This window comes from Canis lupus, chromosome 3 (genome assembly GCF_003254725.2).
Source record: "Canis lupus dingo isolate Sandy chromosome 3, ASM325472v2, whole genome shotgun sequence".
Lineage (NCBI taxonomy): Eukaryota > Metazoa > Chordata > Mammalia > Carnivora > Canidae > Canis > Canis lupus.
This window is the reverse complement of record NC_064245.1, coordinates 32,484,523-32,499,886: the sequence shown is the minus strand read 5'-3', so window position 1 is coordinate 32,499,886 and position 15,364 is coordinate 32,484,523. Positions and strand designations below refer to the sequence as shown.

Sequence of the window (15,364 nt, the reverse complement as noted above, 5' to 3'; positions counted from 1 at the left end):
CACCAAGGAAAGAAACTAATTTATTTCTGAATCTCCAGTGGCCCAATAAAACTTGGCTGGGTTCCTCTAAATTCAGAAGAGGAGTAGTGTCTGCTCTGCGGAATAAAGGCTGGAGAGGATGGCAGAGCAGAAGAGAGGTGCCCTGTGCTAGCCTATGTTCACATTGAAGTCCCAGGTGGCTCTTTGGCTGAGTGCACTGGTGTCCAGCATAGCTCTCAGAGGAGGAGCTTCCAGGGCATTAGGCAGTCCTGGTATCTGCAGGTCTGACAGCTCCCCAGGACTATTTACAATACTGTGAATCTCATTCTTATAATCACTGACAATGCTGCTTTATCTCTTATCTAACCAGCCTTGAGTGAAGCAGAACCATGATAGAACTAATGGACTGACTAATATAGCACAGATCAGGGATCCCTGGGTGGCGCAGCGGTTTAGCGCTTGCCTTTGGCTCAGGGCGTGATCGTGGAGACCCAGGATCGAATCCCACGTCGGGCTCCTGGTGCATGCCTATGTCTCTGCCTCTCTCTCTCTCTCTCTCTCTCTGTGACTATCATAAATAAGTAAAAATTAAAAAAAATAATATAGCACAGCGGGCTCTGATACTCAAAGCTGGCATCCTGTAATGTGGAACCATTCTTCCAATGGGACCAAAAATTTAAGACTGTGTGTAACTCAGCCAGGTTTTGAAAGTATAAAGCTAATAGCAAATTATCTATGTGATATCTTATGAGTGTTCAGTAAACTACTGCTAAAATCTGACAACAACAATGTTATCTATACCAGGGATGTTTACAATGCCCAACTAATAAGAATGATGAGCTGACCTAGCAAAAAAAATAAATAAATAATGTGAAAACAGTTTTCCATCATTTAAAAAAAAAATAATTGCAGATGAATCTTAGCTGGAGATTTTCTCCTGTCAAGATGGTCAAGATTTGGTTTTAAAAATAAAATCCCAATTCAATTTGCTGCTTTTTTACTGAAATAACTTTTATGAGATTTTTATTTAGCTATGAAGATTTGCTATGAGTCCTTGCTTTAATTCTTCCATGCATAGAATCATAGAATTTGAGAGCAGGAAATCACCTCAGATACTGTATCATTCAGTCCTTCATGCTCATGTGCTCATTAACTCATTTTTTCATTCACTCAAAGAGCTTTCATGGTTTACTGTAACCTGTCAGTCCTCTGTGTCCTGGGAAAGAAGAACTACATAAAAAGATGGAAAGCCAGGAACACAGTCAAGTTAGCAGATTTGGTGTGGAGGCAGAACTCTGTGCCTACACTGTGAAAAAGCCCTCCCCATGTTCCCATCTCACTTTTCAGCAAAACATTCCCTCAGATCTTCCTGTTCCTGTGATTCTGACACCAGTAGAGTTCCTCCATAGTGGACAAGATGGTTTCACTACACAGATACACCTTCAACTCAGCAGTGACTGTTCCACCTCCAGGAAAGGAAGACCTTGAAATGCTCCAGGACAAACAAGTTTCACTGAAGCACAGCATCCTGAAATCAAAGGTGGTAAGAATAGGAATAGCTGAATCTGTACATTTCTACATCATTTTACAGGATGGACGGGTCTGCCTGAGAGGCAACCCTACATAGCACAAGTTCTGGCTCATTCTAAGAGAGCCTCATCCTTTGTTTATCCTTTCTTATGGACTGTGGCATCATTGTTGAACGGGCTCTTGTGGGCTGCATGAGTGGATGTACCCACCCATAGGCTCTGAGACCCTCTGCAGCACTCAAGAAAGAAGACACACTGCCACATTTCATCACTGCCACACACTTGGTGAGTAAGCTTCTGGCACCCCACACCATACATGGTGGGGCTGCGGAATACACTGAATGTAGAGAGAGGGGGACCTGGCAAGGATGAGGCCCCATCATTGAGGTGTGATTATACTCCCTTTCCATGCACTGTTTCTCTTAGGGCTGTCTATGAGTGCCTTGAGGATAGTAGCAGGAAGCAAAACAAGCATGAGATAAGCCTCTTGTTTGTGCGGATTATCTGACCTTTGATTCTCAGTGTTCCAGCTCTAAGAATTACACATTTCTTGCATAATGCTTATTACTATGTGCCAGATGTGTTTTTATGAGTTCATATCATTATCTAATGATTCAGTCAATGTCATTATTGAAAACAATGTCAAGGAAAAGCCTAGTCAGGGCCACAGCTCCCAGCAGGGCTGTGCCTCTGAGCTCAATGGACTATATGATTACACTATATGCATCCAGAAAAAGCAACAGAAAGCCTTGGCTTAAACTCCCAGAAATATATACAACATTGAATAATATACATCTGTTGTCCTTCTAAATACTAAAGGGGCAGGTGAAAGGGGCAGTGTGTGCTTACTACTTATCATGGAACCGGGCTTTCTAGTAGAGCTGAAAAGGCCATGGGTGAGTGAGCTGGGGAAGTACCCTCAGTCTGGGCCTCCCACATGCCTTCCATGACCATTTTCTTTCATTGGTTTTGTGGGGCTGGAGAGTTCCTGGAAAAAGAACTCAGAAGTGGCCATGAAAGCTGGAGGTTAGTCAGATACAAGTATATCAGGTAGACCTGGGGGATTCATCAATAAAATAAGGGGGTTCTGGGGGCCAGGACTCTGCTAGTTTTCTAGAGAAATTCCTCCCCAAGGAAGGAAGATCTTTGCTTAGTAGGTCAGACCTTCAAAAAGCCTGCTTGCAGGAGGAGGAACAAAAGCCACGTGTGCGGAAAGCTCAGACACAGAAGCTTCTGGACACAGAAGCTCTGCACTGGGAACCCTCTGAAAACCAGAAAGACACCAGGTGGCTGGTCACCTTTTAGAGGCATGGCCAGCCGCCATCCTGAGTTGCAGTGTGGACCACAGGCATTGTGTTTGAGCAGAGGCCACTGCTATGATGACAGCCTGCCTCAGGACAGGTCCTGGGCAATTACCAAACCAGAGGGTGCTGTGGGGAGGTCCACACCAGCTGACTCTCTCTGGGGCACATGCATTCTGCCTTTTTTTCCCCTTTTACTACCTTAAATTCCTATAGAAGCTTACACTTTTGTTATCTTCAACCTATGACATGTGAACTATAACTTGTTTTATATTGGATAACATGATCTCCAAACTATATTCTTCCTATGGGAAACCATCTGCTTTGGAGTGTAGCTGGTTAAGAGAGCAGATTCGCCTCAGCATCCTGACAACTAGATAGCTCTACCCAGAACACACGCTGGCACCTTAGACTTGATGCTTGTGTACACCAATATAACAGGAAAGTTCCCTTTTTCATTCAGTATTAATGAAAGTGGAGGTAAAAGGACAACTTCCCATCCCTGTATGTGTCAGCAAGTACTGGTTAAACCTCCATCAGCTTCCAGGAAACCACCCTTGCTCACAAAGCAGTCTCTGCTGGCCAGGGTTGGCCCACCCTTGGGATGCTCTGGGCATGCTGTGCTGGGACATCTGAAACTCACACAGAACAGCCTAACAACCACTTATTTACACAGAATCCACAGAAAGTACTGTGGTTACACCCTGCCCAGCCTCAAGTACCCATTTGGTGTTGAGAGGGAATCACAAAACCAATCCCCTTTGCTGAGCAGCCATACCATTCTTCATGCTCTAGTTGCACTGACAGCACCTATCCTTTGTAGGTTAAGAAAACAATTTAGAATTCCACACATTTTCCTCATCTCCATGCTGATTCAAGAATGGGGCTATTGCTGCCATGTTTAAATACCAGAAACATAAACAAAATATGGGCAATTGTTTGAAGTATTGACTTAGTAGCTTCATCTACCCTGTCTTGGAAATGGTGGGGTCCATGCCAACTTCAACAAATGTGAAAGTCTCTCAAGGTCAGATTTCCCTTGACCCTCACTGCTTGAAGCTGCATCTCCTGCCTTGCCATTCATTTCTAAGCTGTTTTCCATAAGGTCTCCTCCACAGGACAGTGGAGGAGCACAGCATGCTGTGACTGCAACATCAAAGGAGGTGCAGCAAGAGTCACAAGGCCACCACCATTTCTGGACCGTTAGCTTTGTTGCATTTTAACATACAGACTGAGGATTAAGTCTGAAAGAAATAGAGAACTAAAAGGAATTTTATAGCAAGCAAATGGATGGAAGGGACCTTTATTTTTTACATATATAAATTTATTTTTATTGGTGTTCAATTTGCCAACATATAGAATAGCATCCAGTGCTCATCCCATCAAGTACCCCCCTCAGTGCATGTCACCCAGTCACCCCCCGCCCACTTCCCCTTCCACCTCCGGAAGGGACCTTTAATATCTAAATGAAGGGATCCAGGTTTCCATTGTAACAGGTAAAAAATGAGATAATGCAGGTCAGTGCCTGATACAGAGCCTGGAGCAAAGCAGCCACTCAGCAAATGGTAGATGTTTTTAATACTAGAAATTATATTAGAAGTTAGTACTGTACTCTAAAATGACAAAGCATGATTTTTAGTGCATAAGGATTTATACACCAAGCTTTTCAAGAGAGAAAATATCCTCCTTATACACTAAGAGTACTGATAAAAATAAGTCGTGTTAATACTCCCACCATGAGTAATTTCAAGCACAAATGTGATGTCACTAAACATGGAGCTGGGAAGGGATCACTGCAGCACTGTTATATAATATTTCTACCATACAGATCAAACAATATAAATAACCTCAAGGACAAAGAAATAGCAAAATGTAGTAAACTAATTAGAAGATATGCTTTTTGAATATTTATTACTTTTGTTTTAGTATACTTAACCTAAGTTTACATAACTCAATTTTTAATAACAACTACGTTTAACAAGTGGGTGGCAAAAATCCTGAAAATTTAACAATCAGCTCTCACAAGCCAGTTCCTGCACATACTTTGTACCAGGTACCTAAGTTTCTGTGTTCCTCCAAGAAATTCCATGAATGTGAGTCCAGCAGCTTGGGGTAGTTCTGTCTCCTGGTGTTTCTACGTGTCAGACCTGTAAGTGTCTGGAGGAGAATCCACTGCTCCACTATGTGGAAGGCATGCAGCTCATTCACCCAAGAGGCATATGAGGAAACCATACTCAGATTGAGGAAGCTCTGGGGGACTAAATGTGAGGGTTCCAGAACAGTGAGTTCTGGAGCTGGAAATTTAGAGGTGAACTTTTACACATGGTTCTTCCTCATTCTGTTCAGGTTCAGTTCAGGAAAAGTGAGTCCATCACCATATCACCCTGAATGTTACGTAAAAGAAAGTGCGCTATAGAGCCAGAAACTTAAAAGGAAACTATAAAAAAAATAAAAAAATAAAAAAAAATAAAAGGAAACTATACACAGGGACATATTTAAATATATATTGTCACTTCCAAGTGATGATGTAGAAAATGTATTTATAAATAATATGGTCCTAAGACTCCATTCTTGTTGAAGTGCCTACATCCTTGAAGTGCCAATTTTACCTTGAGCTCCACACAGAAGGGCATATTTCAGAAGATCAATGAAAACATAAATGTGTTCTTTGTCCTCAGCACAACTGCCTACTTTAGTAGTTTTGTCTCTTCAATTGCTAATTCTTTTCAGATTATATAGCTTGAAAACAACTTTTTCAGGCAGTTCATATACTGTTTTGAGAAAGAGGGCAGAGCAGACCATTTCTATGGCATTGGAAAGCAGATGGAAATGTTGCACAGGGGAGTTAGTTTCTAGCTTAACTATTGAGGTGCTTCCTTTCATTTTATTCAGGAGAGTGACTGAACTTTAACCTAATGCAAGATAATGCCACCTCCCATTGGATTTACTGGTGCCTAGGAAAAACTTCACTCTGGGCAAAATGAGTTTAAATTAAGACATTTCCATTACCTCAGACTGTTGTGCTCCACATAGCACCGAGCCCTCATCTGAGGTGGTATTTTACGTAATTTACAGAGACAACATTCTTCAGAATGGACTAGCCTTTAACAATAACTGTTTTCGACAAATTCTTATGTGTTTATTTTTGGCTGAACTTTCAAGCCATTTAAAGTCATTTTTTTAAATTTATTTTTTATTGGTGTTCAATTTATCAACATACAGAATAACCCCCAGTGCCCGTCACCCATTCACTCCTACCCCCCACCCTCCTCCCCTTCTACCACCCCTATTTCGTTTCCCAGAGTTAGCAGTCTTTACGTTCTGTCTCCCTTTCTGATATTTCCCACACATTTCTTCTCCCTTCCCTTATATTCCCTTTCACTATTATTTATATTCCCCAAATGAATGAGAACATATAATGTTTGTCCTTCTCTGACTGACTTACTTCACTCAGCATAATACCCTCCAGGTCCATCCACGTTGAAGCAAATGGTGGGTATTTGTCATTTCTAATGGTTGAGTAATATTCCATTGTATACATAAACCACATCTTCTTTATCCATTCATCTTTCGATGGACACCGAGGCTCCTTCCACAGTTTGGCTATCGTGGCCATTGCTGCTATAAACATTGGGGTGCAGGTGTCCCGGCGTTTCATTGCATTTGTATCTTTGGGGTAAATCCCCAACAGTGCAATTGCTGGGTCGTAGGGCAGGTCTATTTTTAACTCTTTGAGGAACCTCCACACAGTTTTCCAGAGTGGCTGCACCAGTTCACATTCCCACCAACAGTGTAGGAGGGTTCCCTTTTCTCCGCATCCTCTCCAACATTTGTTGTTTCCTGCCTTGTTAATTTGCCCTGCATCACTTGCCATGTAAAGTCATTTATCGGGATCCCTGGGTGGCCCAGCGGTTTAGCGCCCACCTTTGGCCCAGGGCGCAATCCTGGAGACCCGGGATCGAGTCCCATGTCGGGCTCTTGGTGCATGGAGTCTGCTTCTCCCTCTGCCTATGTCTCTGCCTCTCTCTCTCTCTCTGTGACTACCATAAATAAATAAAAATTAAAAAAAATAAAAATAAATTCATTTATCTATCATTAGAGCTCTCCTGTCTCAATAAATGACACTGCTATTGACCCAGTTTCTCAAGCTACAAAGTCAGAAGCCTCTTTGAATGTCCTCTTCTTCCCCCTCCTTTGTCCACATCACTAATTCATCACAAGGTAGTTGGCTGCCTATCCCTCACCATTGCTGTCTTTCAGCTAATACTCCACCCTGGACCAGTCTCATCTCTTCAACAACTGTCTCTCTGCTTTCCCATGGCCTTCAAGGAGCTCTTTTAGAAATTTGAACCAGGTCTAGTTTCCCAGATCTGAGAGAAGAGTGGTTGCTGAAAGCAGACCTCTGCCTGGAAGCATTGCCTCTTTGTTAAACTTTCCACAGGGCTCCAACATTGCATGCTCTTGTTGCTACTCTTGGCAGCAACATCTCCATATACATCACTGCTTAAACTAGAAGAGGAACTTCAGAAATGACAGGGATATAGCCTTTAGGAGTGTTTCACTTATAAAATTTATAACGCTGTAGAATGAACTTCAATCCACTTGCATTTTCCTATTTAAGAAAAAAAATCAGTACTTGCCCTAAAGATGCATTTTTTTGTGCCTTCTCCAGTATCTTAATTGAGTTCTTTAATCTTTACTGCTTGTATACTATCCTTAACCTGATTATGTACTGGCAGAAAGGACAAAGATACTCCAAGCCATCAGTGGTTCCACAGGACCATGAGCTCTGCTGATGCACACATCTATCTGCATCCTGGGTTGAAGAATGGGCAACATTTAAATAAACAAATTTATTGGAACATCACCAAGTCGTGAACATCCATACTAATTATTTTCCACTAATACATGTGTTTCCAAAGCATCTATGGGAAGAAGCACAGTGTGGCAGAAAGAGTTTGCACTTGAGGCAGACAGAGCTATGAAGATCCCAGCCCTGCCATTTGCCACTGAAAGGCCATGAACAAGTTCTATCCACTGTGAGTATCAGCTTCCTCATCTGACAATGGGCCATTGTGATGTCTGGGGATTTTTGGAAGTAGCACATTCTGGGCACTTGCTATAGTGCCAGGTGGGGCAGGTCCTCCTGAGTATCAGTTTCCCCCAACATTTTTAATAGAGCTAAAAGAAGAGTCATGTGAAAAGCATCATCTGTCAACATCAAAAGCATATCCCTTTCTCAACTATTGTAGACATTTTTTTTCTATTGCAGACATTTCTTAACCTCACTTTGGAAGCAACAACTAGTAGTACCAAACTGTATAAAAAAATGCCTCAAAGAGCAAACACCAGGCAAAGCAGGCCTGGATCCCCATGCTTCCCCTACTCCTCATCAAAGTTTCCTATCTCCCTCTGCTTCTGAATGACCTAATTTCAAGTGTTAGGGCCAGAGTGCTGGGCCCAGTGACCCCACTGATCAGGGCCCAACACCCTTCTCTGGGTGTTTTCCTCAGGGAATGGGGAGGATTCTCCTACTTTCACAAGGAGGAACCAGGGGGAAAATACACTTCACACTCAATAATTATTAGCTCTATTATTATTTCTCTTTAGTCATTCAGCAAATATTTGCTGAGTACCAACTGTGTGTGAAACACTGTGTGCCTCTTCATTTTATCTCTTCATATTACCCTAATGTAGAATAGCTTTGATCTAAGGGATAACTCTAATGATGGAATTTCAACCTTTAGTTCATGTGGATCAACAGCAATTCAGAGCTATGGTATTTGGACATCAGAACCCTCAGAGATCCCTTGAAATTGTCCTGTCTTCTAGCTGGGCATCTAGGTTCTCTTCTAGGACATGGGTATTATGTACTTTCAGAAACTCAAACCAGACAGAGAAACCATTCATACTTATTGAGAATATTCTCACCCTTTGGAAGGAATCTAATATTCACCTTCATTACCTTGGATGATGAAGTTTTAGTTTAAGTTTCTGGGACAAAAATGAAATGGTTCAAGTTTCATTTGTTACATTTGGTTTGGGAGTGGGTAATAATATTCAAGATGAGATTAACCTTCAGTGAAAAAAATATTTTTCAGAATAAGAGGGAATCAGCCTATGATAAACCTGATAAAAAAGCAGCTGAAAAGTAGGATGAAGAGACAACAGTGATAGACTGAGGGGTGACCAGAACACAGGGGCTCTCCTAGGAGTGTCCCAGGTGTCCATCAGGAGTACTCAGAGGCTAGATTAGTTCCTGACTCTCTTGCCCAGGCTTGACTGAAATGGCACCCTGCAGGGTGGCCAGCCAGGGTGAGCTCTCTGCCTGGAAGTTTCCTTGAGAATGGCAGTCTACTGAAGGACAGGGAGGGCATGCTAGCCCACAGGGGGTGTGCAGACCTGGGGGTGTGTAGTGGTGGAGGACAGGACTATAGACATCCCCCATTGCCAGAGCAAGCATTAAAAAGCAAAAATTAAAAAAAGTTTTGTTTAAATTAATGACTAACTGGGTTAAGAAAAAAAGATGCAAAAGTCTTTTGAGATGGGAGCTGAGGCCAGAGAAGAGGACTTTGGAGAAGATGAAAGGCCAAGCTGTGGCCAGCAGTTCGGTTCACAACAGGCTGACAAGGGGCTTTGATGAGCTCCATCCTGATACCAAGACCCATGTGCAATAACAAATGCCCAATCTGGGGTGATATTTTCTCCTCCATGGTACAACAAAGTTTGACAGTAGGAGAGATGTTTTTGTTTTTTAATGTAATATGACCTTATCCTCAATTTGGCCTTCTATCTAAAATTTTCTGTGTAACCATGACTTAAAAGAACCTTTATGTTGCAGGAAGTTATGACAGAGAAATGAACACCGAAGACTGAGATGTCCTCAGTGAGGAAGGAAAGACTGTAAAGTAATCTCTCTACCCCTCTTCAAATTAGGGAAGTCTTCCTGATCCTGTCTTACTGATTCGAAGAAAAAAAAATCTTTGGGCATCAAAATAAACATACAAAAAGCAGTAGGCCCATTCAAGATGATTCAAGATGTCCCTTCAGTAATCACTACACAAACAGTGCATCTGGATGCCAAAGCCAACATTTTAAAAAAATATTTACTTATGGGATCCCTGGGTGGCACAGCGGTTTGGCGCCTGCCTTTGACCTAGGGCGCGATCCTGGAGTCCCAGAGTTTTTTTGTAGAAGTTGACAAACGGATTTTATAATTCACATGGAAATGCAAATAACCTAGAATAACCCAAACAATGCTAACAAAAGAACAACAAAGATGGAGAAATAACAATACCTGTATTCAATAATAACTCCCCAAAAGGTGGAGACACCCAAGGATCCACTGATGGATGAGTGATATGTGATATATAAATACAATGGAATATCATTCAAAATGTGACATATAAATACAATGGAATATCATTCAACCTTAAAAAATAAGGAAATTCTGAAACATGCTATAACAATGCTATAAATCTTGAGGACATTGGGACACCTGGGTGTCTCAGTGGTTGAGCATCTTTCTTCAGCTCAGGGCATGATCCTGGAGTCCCAGGACTGAGTCCCACATCAGGCTCCCCCATGAGGAGCCTGCTGCTCCTTCTGCCAATGTTTCTGCTTCTCTCTCTGGGTCTCTCATGAATACATAAATAAAACCTTTTTAAAAAATATTGAGGACATTATATATTCACATCATGAAATGATAACCACAAAATGACAAATGTTGTATGATTCCACTTTATTGAGGTAGCTAGAGTGGTCAAATTAATAGAGATAGAAATTCCTGAGGTTGAGGGAGGGGAATAGTGAGCTGGTTTTTAATGGGTACCATTTCAGTTTTGCAAAATGAGAAGAGCACAGAAGATAGATGACAGTGATAGTTGCACAACAATGTGAATGTACTTAATGTCACTGAGCTATACATTTAAAAATGGTTAAGCTGGTAAATTTTATGCTAAGTGTATTTTACTACAACTAAAAAAAAACCACACAAATTGCATTTTATACCCATTCAATGGCTGTAATAAGTAAAACAGGCAATAACACATGTATGGTATGGTATGAAAAGAAATGGGAATTCTTATACACTGCTGGTGGGAACGTAAAATGATGTAGCCATTTTGAGAAACAGATTGGTGATTACTTAAAAATGTAAACACACACCTACGGTATGATCCAATCATTTCACTCTTAGGTATTTATTCAAAGAACAGGTAAGTCCATACAAAAACTTGTACCTGAATATTCTTAGCAACTTTTTGTAATAGCCAAATACAGGAAATAATAACAATTTTCAAAAGAATAATAAGCTGTGAAAAATCCTTAGACTGTAATACTACTCATCAATTAAAGGGAAGAATCAATGATCCACATGACAACATATATGAATCTCAATTTTGTTTAGTGTAAGAAACAAGGCAAATGAATAATACATGCTGTATAATTCCTTTTACACAAAACTAGAAAGTGCAAAGTAAACTTTGTTATTGAAAGACAACAAATCACCAGTACCCTTGGAATCATTAGTGTCCTAGAACCTAACATTCCAAACATCATTGCTAGAACTAGGCTATTTCCTTAAAAGAGTCACTTCCTTCCTTCCTTTCTTCCTGCCTTCCTTTCTTCCTGCCTTCCTTCCTTCCTTCCTTCCTTCCTTCCTTCCTTCCTTCCTTCCAGCCATATTTACTTAGCATCCAGGATATACAAAGCCTTATATTAAGTTCTCCTTTGACCATGATCATGACCCATTAGCAGTTCTTTGAGTATGGGGGACGAGGGGCAGGAAATGTCTGGGGGAAATATGATAGTGTATTAACCATAACTACTGGGGAAGTTTCACAGATGTAAATATGTTAGAACTTAAATTTTATAGTGTAAACATTTGTAGTTTATTGTATATCAATTACATTTCAATAAAGCTATTTTTAAAAAGTAAAAATAGACTATGGCAGAATATAGCAAAATGTTCAAAACTGTAGCAATTAATAAGTTTTCCTTAAAGAATTCAACAACAAATTCAGATACAATCTTCACCCAGAAATTGTTAGAAGAATGGTAAACTCCTATGCTCCTTCTTCATCTACTATCAAGTCTGGAAAACTGAACATTACAATTTTGCTCATTGATTCTGAATTTTAACCCAAGCCACACTTAAGCAACATTTGCACATAAGGAATGAAAAATCAACCATATTAAAAATATCAGATTCCTTGTACTTACTAAATTGTGTTCCTGAAACTTAAAGGAGAAAAGTCACCCAGTTTGACTTTGTGAAGTAGAGAGCCAGAATGGCCCAATTTCATGTGGATGGAAATAGAACCATTTCTTAGGAATATAAAAAAAGGAATTGCCTACAGCACTTTCAAATAGAATGTTCTTTTTTATTTTCATTATTACACTGCAGTTTTATTTCCTGAGGGGCTTTGACAAAAATAGAATCATAAAATGCTAGCACCACAAAGAACTTCAGAAACCATCTGGTTCAACCTCTTCTTTCTTGGGTGAGTGAACTGAAACCCAGGAAATATGGGAAAATGCCTGAGAAAATCCCAGAGAGAAGACCAGAAAGGGGAGGGGCCCAAGGCTGTCCTTCCCTTGGCAAAGAAAGACAACAACAAATCACCAGTACCCTTGGAATCATTAGTGTCCTAGAACCTAATATCCCAAACATCATTGTTAGAACTAGGCTATTTCCTTAAAAGAGTCCCTTCCTTCCTTCCTTCCTTCCTTCCTTCCTTCCTTCCTTCCTTCCTTCCTTCCAGCGATATTTACTTAGCATCCAGGATATACAAAGCCCTATGTTAAGTTCTCCTTTGACCATGATCATGACCCAAAATCTCACTGAATTTGCATTCTAGCAAGACACACAGACATTTAACAACTCTCTGTACAGTTATTTAATTGCACCTGTCATCGATGTCATGAAGAAGCATCTGTCTGGAAGCACTGCCTTGGGAACATGGTCAGGATTGAGAGATGTTAGGAGATGTGTGAGAGTGGGGATGGCTGGCCTGGGCTGAGGTGCCTAAATACGGTGAGGGTAGGAGCTCTGCGTAGGAAGTACCAGCACCAGGGCACAGATACATGAGGAGTAGTCATGTTCATGCAAGGCATGATACTTAATACAATGCAAAGCTATTTTTTAAATTGCCATTTTGAAAATATTGTGTATATAATGAGGACAAGGAGGCAAGAGTAGACTAGCAATTACTTCCACAAGTAGGGTAAAAATAGAGGAGCTTTGGGCACAGCTGTAAGGAAGAGATAGGAGAAGTGGGTGAGTGTTCCGGATAACTCAAAGGCAGAACCAATGCAGTAGTGTGTGTACACATACATATAGATAATGGAATTTTACTCAGCCATCAAAAAGAATGAAATCTTGCCATACAATCATGTGGATGGAACTAGATAGAGGGTATCATGCTAAGTGAGATAAGTCGTCACGGAAAGACAAACACCATATGATTTCACTCATTTGTAGAATTTAAGAAACAAGACAGGGGAAGGGAAGTACAAAAAAAGATACAAAAAGAGAGGGAGGCAAACTATGAGAGACTCTTAATTACAGGAAACAAAATAAGGGGTTGCTGGAGGGGAAGTGGGTGTGGGGAGATGAGGTAATTAGGTGATGGGCATTAAGGAAGGCACTTGATCCACTTCTGGGTTCTCTATTCTGTTCCATTGATCTCTGTGTCTGTTTTTGTGCCAGTACCACACTGTCTTGATGACCACAGCTTTGTAGTACAACCTGAAATCTGGCATTGTGATGCCCCCAGCTATGGTTTTATTTTTTAAAATTCCCCTGGCTATTCGGGGTCTTTTCTGGTTCCACACAAATCTTAAAATAATTTGTTCTAACTCTCTGAAGAAAGTCCATGGTATTTTGATAGAGATTGCATTAAACGTGTACATTGCCCTGGGTAACATTGACATTTTCACAATATTAATTCTGAGAATCCATGAGCATGGAATATTTTTCCATCTCTTTGTGTCTTCCTCAATTTCTTTCAGAAGTGTTCTATAGTTTTGAGGGTATAGATCCTTTACATCTTTGGTTAGGTTTATTCCTAGGTATCCTATGCTTTTGGGTGCAATTGTAAATGGGATTGACTCCTTAATTTCTCTTTCTTCAGTCTCATTGTTAGTGTATAGAAATGCCATTGATTTCTGGGCATTGATTTTGTATCCTGCCACACTACCAAATTGCTGTATGAGTTCTAGCAATCTTGGGGTGGAGGCTTTTGGGTTTTCTATGTAGAGTATCATGTCATCGGCGAAGAGGGAGAGTTTTACTTCTTCTAGGCCAATTTGAATGCCTTTAATGTCTTTTTGTTGCCTGATTGCTGAGGCTAGGACTTCCAGTACTATGTTGAACAGCAGTGGTGAGAGTGGACATCCCTGTCTTGTTCCTGATCTTAGGGGAAAGGCTCCCAGCATATTCGATAAAGGAGGAAAGACTATCCATTGGAAGAAAGACAGTCTCTTCAATAAATGGTGCTGGGAAAATTGGACACGTGCAGAAGAATGAAACTAGACCACCCTCATTCACCATACACAAAGATAAACTCAAAATGGATGAAGGATCTAAATGTGAGACAAGATTCCATCAAAATCCTAGAGAAGAACACAGGCAACACCCTTTTTGAACTCAGCCACAGTAACTTCTTGCAAGATACATCCACGAAGGCAAAAGAAACAAAAGCAAAAATGAACTATTGGGACTTCATCAAGATAAGAAGCTTTTGCACAGCAAAGGATACAGTCAACAAAACTCAAAGACAACCTACAGAATGGGAGAAGATATTTGCAAATGACGTATCAGATAAAGGGCTAGTTTCCAAGATCTATAAAGAACTTATTAAACTCAACACCAAAGAAACAAACAATCCAATCCTGAAATGGGCAAAAGACATGAACAGAAATCTCACAGAGGAAGACATAGACATGGCCAACATGCACATGAGAAAATGCTCTGCATCACTTGCCATCAGGGAAATAACAAATCAAAACCACGATGAGATACCACCTCACACCAGTGAGAATGGGAAAAATTAACAAGGCAGGAAACCACAAATGTTGGAGAGGATGGGGAGAAAAGGGAACCCTCTTACACTGTTGGTGGGAATGTGAACTGGTGCAGCCACTCTGGAAAATGTGTGGAGGTTCCTCAAAGAGTTAAAAATAGACCTGCCCTACGACCCAGTAATTGCATTGTTGGGGATTTACCCCAAAGATTCAGATGCAATGAAATGCCGGGACACCTGCACCCCGATGTTTCTAGCATCAATGTCCACAATAGCCAAACTGTGGAAGGAGCCTCAGTGTCCATCGAAAGATGAATGGATAAAGAAGATGTGGTTTATGTATACAATGGAATATTACTCAACCATTAGAAATGACAAATACCCACCATTTGCTTCAACGTGGATGGAACTGGAAGGTATTATGCTGAGTGAAGTACGTCAATCGGAGAAGGACAGTGTATGTTCTCATTCATTTGGGGAATATAAATAATAGTGAAAGGGAATAGAAGGGAAGGGAGAAGAAATGTGT

General features: G+C 40.8%; 1 protein-coding gene and 1 long non-coding RNA gene across 2 annotated transcripts in view; one reads left to right on the top strand and one right to left on the bottom strand.

Moving 5' to 3' along the window:
* The window catches only part of OCA2 (OCA2 melanosomal transmembrane protein), a 452,602-nt gene that overhangs the window by 73,226 nt on the left and 364,012 nt on the right, over window positions 1-15,364 (bottom strand). The gene's annotated exons all lie outside the window — the stretch shown is intronic.
* Window positions 1,363-10,433, top strand: LOC118354228 (uncharacterized). Its single transcript, XR_004814332.2, has 3 exons — window positions 1,363-1,793; window positions 7,732-7,848; window positions 9,651-10,433. It is a non-coding gene; the product is annotated as an uncharacterized LOC118354228 (long non-coding RNA).